Raw genomic sequence first — 8663 nt, 5'->3', positions numbered from 1 at the left:
CAGTTACCTCTTTGACTAGTCTATTTCAATAATAAAGTGGGATCAAGGATGTATTTATATCCAACAGTATGTTGATTTGGATGAAGACTCCAAGAATGCTTAGAAGCAACACTAAGGAATACTGATCATTGCCAAAATTATGCAAACAGTGATGCTAAATGCCAGATGAATTACAACTAAAAGGTGTCTGATACATAAAAAATCATGAGTATGTCTAGGTGAAAATATATGTGTGTGTGTGGCGTTTTAGAGTGGAAAGAAGGAAATAAATTCAAATTAATTTTTAAACATTATCTTGTAAATTCTACTGTGCTAATTGTGGAGAGTGTCGGAAGAAAAAAATCAAAGAAACCTTCAAACAATCTAATAGAAATCCTAGTAGTCAATGAGGGGTGACTACAAATATTAACCATGATAGGGCAATGGACATCAGGTCATCATTTATCAAGAATTAAATTGTCAGTTATTGAGAATTGTTCCTTAACCTAAAGCCTCATCATATGTCAAACATCTCTTGACTCCTTCTATATTTTGCATCAGGAATTCTATCTGGGTTCCTTGTCTTCTTTCCTTCACTCTGATACACTGCCTATAATTTGCTGTAAAGTAATTCATATCAAGCCGTGATATGTCTTTTAAGCTATACCAGTGGTTCCAAAATTTGTCTGCACACTGGAATCCCCTAGGGAGCATCAAAAAAACATTCTTGCTTGTATCTCAGGTCCAGAGATTCTAATTTAATTGATCAGAGATGTGGTTTAAGCTTTGGAATATTTAAAAAAAAAAATTTCCAGATGATTCCAATAGGCAGGTTTGGAAACCATTGAGCCACACCCTAAAGACGATTAGTTACCATTGGAAGAAATGTTGTGTGAACACAGGCTTTCATTTCACTTGAGTAAATATTTAGGAGTGGGATTTCTGGGTCACATGGTAGGTGCATGTTTAACTTTATAAGAGGCTGCCAAAATATACTGCAGTGTCTTTACCATTATGCGTTCACATCAGGAATGTAAGAGCTCCATTTGCCCTACGTCCTCACTGGCATAGGATATTGGCAGGTTTTGTTATTTTTGTTAAATGGGTACATAATGATATTTCATTATGCTTTTAATTTCCATTGCCCTAATGACTAATGACATTGACCATGCTTTCACGTGGTTATTTACCATGCAGAGAGCTTTTCTGGTGTAGTGTTTGTTCAAGTATTTTGCCCATTTTTATTGGGTTGTTTATTACTTATTAAGTTATGAGAATTCTTTTATGCATTCTGGATACATGCCCCTCTTAGATATGGACTTTGAAATATTTTCTTCAAGTTTGTGGTTTGTATTTCCATTTTATTAACAGTGTTTTTCAATTATCAGATTTTAACTTTGATGAAACCCAATTTTTTTCTTTAATGAATTGTGCTTTTGTTGTCATATTTGAGAAATGTTTGCCTAGCTCAGTTTTTCTCTTATGTCTTCTAGAAGAATTAAAGTTTTAGGTTAAGACTATAAACTTTGAGTTAATTTTTCCATATAGTGGATGTGAGAATGTGAGGATATTTATGTTTTTATGTGGAAGCTTAATTATGCCAGCTTTATTTGTTGCAAAGACTATTTGTCTCCATTGAATTGAAAACATATTTACTTGTTATTTCTGAAACCATTTACAACACACCCCTTAATTATTACTCTTTTTGGAAAATGAGTGAAATAATCCAGGAACTTTTTGCTTTTTTATCGTTTCTTAAGATTAATTTATTTATTTTAGAGAGAGAGAGTATGAGCAGGAGCGGCAGAGGGAGAGAGAGAGAGAATCTCAAATAGACTCTGCTCTGAGCTTGCAGCCTGACGTGGAGTTCGATCTCATGAGCTTGAGATCACGACTTGAGCCAAACCAAAAGTCGGATGCTTAACTGACTGCACCACCCAGGCACTCCTGGCACTTTTTTCAGGTAGTAATATTTCTGTTTCTGTTATTCATTTTATTTATCATTGATTTAAAAAATGTTGATGTCTTGTGGCACTTTTAAAGGCTGTTGGAATTTTATAGGGATAGAATTAAATATGTAAATGGATCATTTGGGTAGTATTGGCATCTTAATCATTTAAAGTCTTCCAATCCATTACTAGGGATGTCTTTCCATTTACTAGGTCTTAACTACACTCACTAATGTTCTGTAGTTCTGTGCACACACCTTTTTTACTTCCTTTGTTAAATTTATTTCTAGGTATTTTATTCTTTTGGATATCATTATAAATGAAATTATCTTAATTACCTTTTCAGTGTGTTTGTTGTTGGTACATAGAAACAGCAATTAATATTTGTCTGTTGAATGGCTAACCAGAAACTGCTGAATACGTTTATTTTCTCCAGGAGTTTGAGACTCTGGAATTTTCTGTATAGGACCATGCCATATGCAAATATAGTTTTGGTTGTTTTTTTTTTTTGCTTTTTTTTGTTTTTAAGAACATCACTCTTTTTTATCTTTTATTTTTGAAGAACACTACTCTTTTTTATTTACTTATTTTTAATTTTATTTTATTATGTTATGTTAATCACAATACATTACATCATTCATTTTTGATGTAGTGTTCCATGATTCATTGTTTGCGTATAACACCCAGTGCTCTATTCAATACGTGCCCTCTTTAATACCCATCACCAGGCTAACCCATCCCCCCACCCTCCTCCCCTCTAGAACCCTCAGTTTGTTTCTGAGAGTCCATAGCCTCTCATGGCTCGTCTCCTACTCTGAGCTCCCCCTTCATTTTTCCCTTCCTACTATCTTCCTTTTTTTTTTTTTTAAAGATATAATGTATTATTTGTTTCAGAGGTACAGGTCTGTGACTCAACAGTCTTACACAGTTCACAGCAAATATAGTATTAATCTTTCTTTTCCAATCTGGAAACCATTTATTTCTTTTTGTTGCCTAATTCTCTCACTAGAATTTTCCAGTACAGTGTTGAATAACAGTCATGAAATCACCCACTTTGTCTTCATCCTCATCTTAGAAGGAAAGCTTTCGATCTCTCTGAGTATGACACTGACTGTGCATTTTTCATAAATTTCCTTTATCATGTTGAATAAGTTTCCTTCTATTCTTAGCTTTCTGTGTATTTCTATCATGGAAGGAGTTTTGATTCAGTCAAATACTTTGATGCATCATTTGAGATATCAAGTGTTTTCCTCCTTTGTTCTTTTAATGTAGTATATTTTATTGTATTGATGGATTTTATTATACTGAATCACCCTTGAGTTGTTAATATAAATCCCACTTGGTCATGGAGCATAATCCTTTAATATGCTGTGAAATTCAGTTTGCTAATATTTTGTTGAAGATGTTTGCATATATATCTACATATATCCATAAGAGATATTGCTGTACAACTTCCCTTTCTTATGATATCTTTATCTGCCTTTGGTATCAGAGTAATGCTGATCACATAAAAACAATTTAGGGAATGTTCCCTTCTTTTCTGTTTTTCAGAAAAGTTCAAGAAGAATTTTGTTAAATCCTCTTTAGATGTTTGATAGAATTCAGAAGTGAGGCCAACTAATCCTGAACTTTTCTTTTTTGGGAAACTTTTTATTATTTATTGAATGTCTTTAATTATTCTCAGTCTGTTTAGATTTTCTATTTCTTCTTGAGTTAATTTTGGTAAACTATATGTTTGTAGAAATTTGTCCATCTGATCTAGGTTATCTTATTTAGTTGTCATACAATCATTCATAGTATTCTTTTTTAATCCATTTTACTTCTGTAAGAAGAGTAGTAATGTTCTACACATGTTTCTGATTTTAGTTATTTGAGTCCTCTTTTCTATGTCAGTCTTGCTAAAAGTTTGTCAATTTTGTTATTTCCAAAGAACCAGCTGTTGATTTCATTTATTATCTTTATTGTTTTTCTGTTCTATTTCATTAATCTCTGTTCTACTCTCTATCTTTTCCTTCCTCCAGCTACCATTGTGTATGCTTTTCTCTTAATTTTCTGGTCCCTCAGAATGTAAAGCTACATTATTCATTTGAGATCTTTCTTCTTTTTTAATGTGGGCATTTACTGCTATAAATTTCCCTCTGAACACAACCTTCATTTCATCTCATAAGTTTTAGTATGATTTTCATTTTCATTTCTCTATAAATATTTTCTTATTTCCTTTGTGTTGTTTTTTTCTTTGATCCATTGGTTAAGAGTAACTTGTTTAATTTCCAAAAATTGGTGAATTTTCTAGCTTCCCTTCTGTTATTGATTTCCATCATTCCTTCATTCCATCATGGTCAGAAAAGATAGTTTGTAAAATTTCAATATTTTTAAATTTACTGAGACTTTTTGTGACCAAACATGCTCTACCCTGGAAAATGTTCCATGAGCACTCGAGAAGAATATGCATTCTGTTGTTGTTGGATAGTGTGTTCTATATATGTCTATAAGATCTACTTGTTTATACTAATGTTGAAGTCCTCTATTCCTTACTTATCTCCTGTCTAGATGTTCTATCTACTAAAAGTGTAGTATTGATGTCTCCAACTGTGGTAATAGAATTATCTATTTTACCTGTCAAGTATGTCAATGCTTGCTTCCTATGTATTTAGGGCTTTGTTGTTTGATACAAATATGGTTATAATTTTCATACCTTCTTGAGAAATTGACTATATATATATAGTCTCCTTTGTCTTTTCTAACAGCTTTTGACTTAAAGTCTGTGTTTTGACTGATAGTATAGCCAACCCAGGTATTTCTTGTCTCAACCTTTGTCTTTTGCTTCAAGTAGCTGGGAATTTTTTCATTCACCCTAAAATGATTTTGAACAATGCCTGCCACTTTTCCACACTGACTAAATTTTGAGTTGGGAAAAACCATAGACAAGAGTCTTGCATCAGTCCCTCAGGTTACCGCCAGCCGGGTAAAACAGACAAACAATAATTTTCACAGAAGGTCGGGTCGGTTTTAATCCCTCCAGAAAGAGGTACGAAGTTTCCACACTAGAAACATGGGGTTCTTTCTTCAAGATGGCCACCAAGCATAGGAGCCAGTGTCAGAAAGGCAATTAAAAATGCTGTGAAGGGGGACCTGGGTGGCTCAGTTGGTTAAGTGTCTGACTCTTGACTTTGGTTTTGGTCATTGTCTCAGGGCCATGAGATGAAGCCCTGAGTCAGGATCCACACTCAGTAGGGAATCTGCTTGAGATTCTCTTTCTCCCTCTCCCTCGGACCCTCCCCCCATTTGTGCTCTCTCTCTCAAATAAATAAATAAACAAATCTTTTTTAAAAAAAATGCGATGAAGGGGGCACCTGGGTGGCTCAGTCGGTTAAGCATTTGCCTTTGTTCCAGGTCATCGTCCCAGGGTCCTGGGATCGAGCTCGACGTCAGGATCCCTGCTCAGTGGGGAGCCTGTTTCTCCCTCTCCCTTTGCCTCTCCCCCCAACTGGTGCTCTCTCTTGTGCATTCTCTCTCTCTCTCTCAAATAAATAAATAAAATCTTTAAAAATTTTTTGAAAAATACCATGAAGAAGTAGCCCAAGATGGTGATTTATGTAGATCCTGACTTCAAGCAGTCTGCTAGGCTCTCACTGGGTTCCTTTATCTTGTACTGCAGCCTAGAAATGCTCTTTAGGCAGTACTTGAGTCAATGATAGGGCTCATATCACCTCATCTCTGTCTCCTCTCTCAGAAATCATTGTCCTATGTTGTCTGATATTCAATGCCTGAAAATCATTGTTACATATATTTGGTTCTGTTTTCAACTAGTTCAGGGGGAAAGTAAACCCAGTCTGTTACTCCATCTTGGCTGAAAGCAAAATCCCCAAATAATGGTCTTCTAAACAATACCCTGTTTTGTTTTGTTTTGTTTGCATTTTGTTAGATTTTTCTAATTTCCATTGATATTCTTAGTACTCTCTCCTGATTTTAACCTACATTCCACTTGATTGTGTCTTATAAAAAAATATTCAATCTTAATTATCTCACAACTAGTTTATCAACAAAGCATTTACGTCATGATTTGTTCTAACAATGTAAGGATTTGAATAATATATCTAGGGATTTCCAATCAAATCAAACATTTCAAATTTAAAAACCACCACAGTTACATATTCAATAATAATAATAATCACTTACAAACTTATTTTGCTTATTTTTTGTCAGATCCTGAGTTGAGTGCTTTAAATGCATTTAGCTTATTAACATGCACAGGAAACCAACGTTTCTGTGAATAAACCAACGTTACAAACAAAGGAACTGAGTCTTTCATTAATCAAGCACTTTTTTTCAAAGTCATACAGATGGCAGTGCTACTTCTCAGACTTGAATCCAGGTCTGATAGTAGCTACAGCTCATCCCCCTCAACATTGTTTCTCAGGTCATGGATGAAGAGAGTGGACCTTTTTTAAGTTTTGACTTCTAAATAGTTTTAGTATTACAAAAATTTTAGAATTAAAAATTGTACTGTAACCACACACCAAAAAAAAAAAAAAATCAAAGAACTAACTCTGTGATCCTATGAGGCAGTGCCCCATTTGTATGAGAAAACATCACATATGTAGATATAATGTAGAACACTCCCCATTGCACTATCTTCCTTTGTTGACTCCTCACTGCCCTGAGAAGGCTGTGTGCATCTTGAGGGCAACAGCAACATTTTACTCTCATTTGTATTCCAGACATCTAGTCCAACACCTGGTTCTTAGGAAATGTTAAATAAATGCTTATTAAATGAATGAATGTTCCCAATCTACTGAGATAAAGCCATTTATATTTTATTTTACTACAAACAAAAATAGAGAAATGGCAGGAAATTTATTTTCTTTATATTAAATTGATCTACCCACATAGCTCCATATATCCATGCCCATACTACTGGGATCCTGAGATTTGCTAGCAGGGATTCTTAACTGGGTATCCACTGAAAGCTTTTGACCTAATGAATGAATATCAAAGGGGTTGAAAACTTCCTGGAATTGTTTATAAAATTGTGGGTATGTGTACTTTTTTCTTGATAAAGGATGAATAATATTTTCAGAAGGTTATGTGATTTTGAAAGGTTAAAAATTCCATTAAATTCCTTTAAATTGACCCCTATTTCTCTTTTTGCACTAAAAATAGAATAAAATGGAAGAAAGGAGGGAGGGATAGTTGGAAGAAAGCAAACAAGCAAGGAACAAAGAAAGAAAAGAAGGAAAAAATTTTCAAGGGAATATGCTACAGTAATCTATAATACGTTCTCCAGTTTCTTAGTATCATTTTTCTTGAGTATATTGCTTCTACCTCAACCATCTCAACAAAATAGCTCTGCCAAAGCTAACCTGCAATGAATCTCTTGCCAGATGTAAAAGGGGTTGTTTCAGTCCTTAACTTACAGATGTTCTGCTATATTTGATAATGTCCCCTCTTTGAAACTTACACTACAAGCTTCTGTACACCACTTTCTTCTCTTTGCTTCAGTCTGATGTTTTACAGAATTCCACCCTCTTCTCTGCCATATACTCACCATAGTTGAGCTAATTAACAGACAGAATTTTTACTGTGCTACCCAATTCTTTATTTAGATGCCTAGACAAAGTCTTTCCTACTCAGAAGTATAGAGTTAAGTGCCTGTTGGATATCAGTCCTTGGATGTTCAACAGGTTCCTCAGCCTGTAGATGTTCAAGACTAAGCTCACCAGATCTCCAATATCTTATCCAATTCCTTGTTTTCCATCATACTCAGGCACCTTCTTTCTGGGTTCTGTTTTTGTCACCTGTATCTACTTATACCCTATATCCTACCATAATGGGGAGCTCCTTTTAACTCTATCATAGCAGTGATCACAATGGATTATTTATTTGATTCCTGTCTTCTTTATTATTTTTTTAAAGATTTTATTTATTTATTTGAGGGAGAGAATGAGATAGAGAGAGCATGAGAGTGGGGAGGGTCAGGGGGAGAAGCAGACTCCCTGCTCAGCAGGGAGCCCGATGTGGGACTCGATCCCAGGACTCCAGGATCATGACCTGAGCCGAAGGCAGCCGCTTAACCAACTGAGCCACCCAGGCGCCCTGATTCCTGTCTTCTAGGCTTTTAGCAACCAGGCAGCAATGATTCTGATTTCTATTTCTGTATTGACAGTGTAATACTGTCAATCGAAACCTGGCCACACTGAGTGGTTCCCACAACAGAGGTCTGTTGAATAAATGGAGGACAAGTCATTAGAGTCACATGTAATAGAAAAGACACTGCTCAAAGGGCCAAGAGACTAAGCAATCGTGTTTTCTCTCTCCTTACTTAACATTTGAGTATTTGTCTCATCTTTTTCTTTGGAACAATAATTTAGCCCAAAGTTTTATTTGATGTTGCCCTATAATTATATCTAAAATAACTTTTAGAAATATGAATGGGTATTCAAATATAACACACCATACACATAAGACAGACTTAGTGAATTTTATGCACATTGATCCACATAGTCACATTTTGAAAGAATTTGATTTCTCTCTCTATGAATTAACTTCTTAAATTTACTAAAGCAAGGACTCCTCCACAATAGAGAGTACATTATGATGAAATTTGATATTAATATATTGGGATATACTATGAAAATACTTTATGGGTTCCTTGAAACACCTATTAAATTCAATGAAAATGAATGAACATAAACCCCAATGAACTTGTGCTTTTTCTTTTACGGCCCTTTAACC

This window comes from Leptonychotes weddellii, chromosome 10 (assembly GCF_054177405.1).
Source record: "Leptonychotes weddellii isolate Sample4059 chromosome 10, ASM5417740v2, whole genome shotgun sequence".
Lineage (NCBI taxonomy): Eukaryota > Metazoa > Chordata > Mammalia > Carnivora > Phocidae > Leptonychotes > Leptonychotes weddellii.
Note: the sequence above shows the minus strand (reverse complement) of the source record.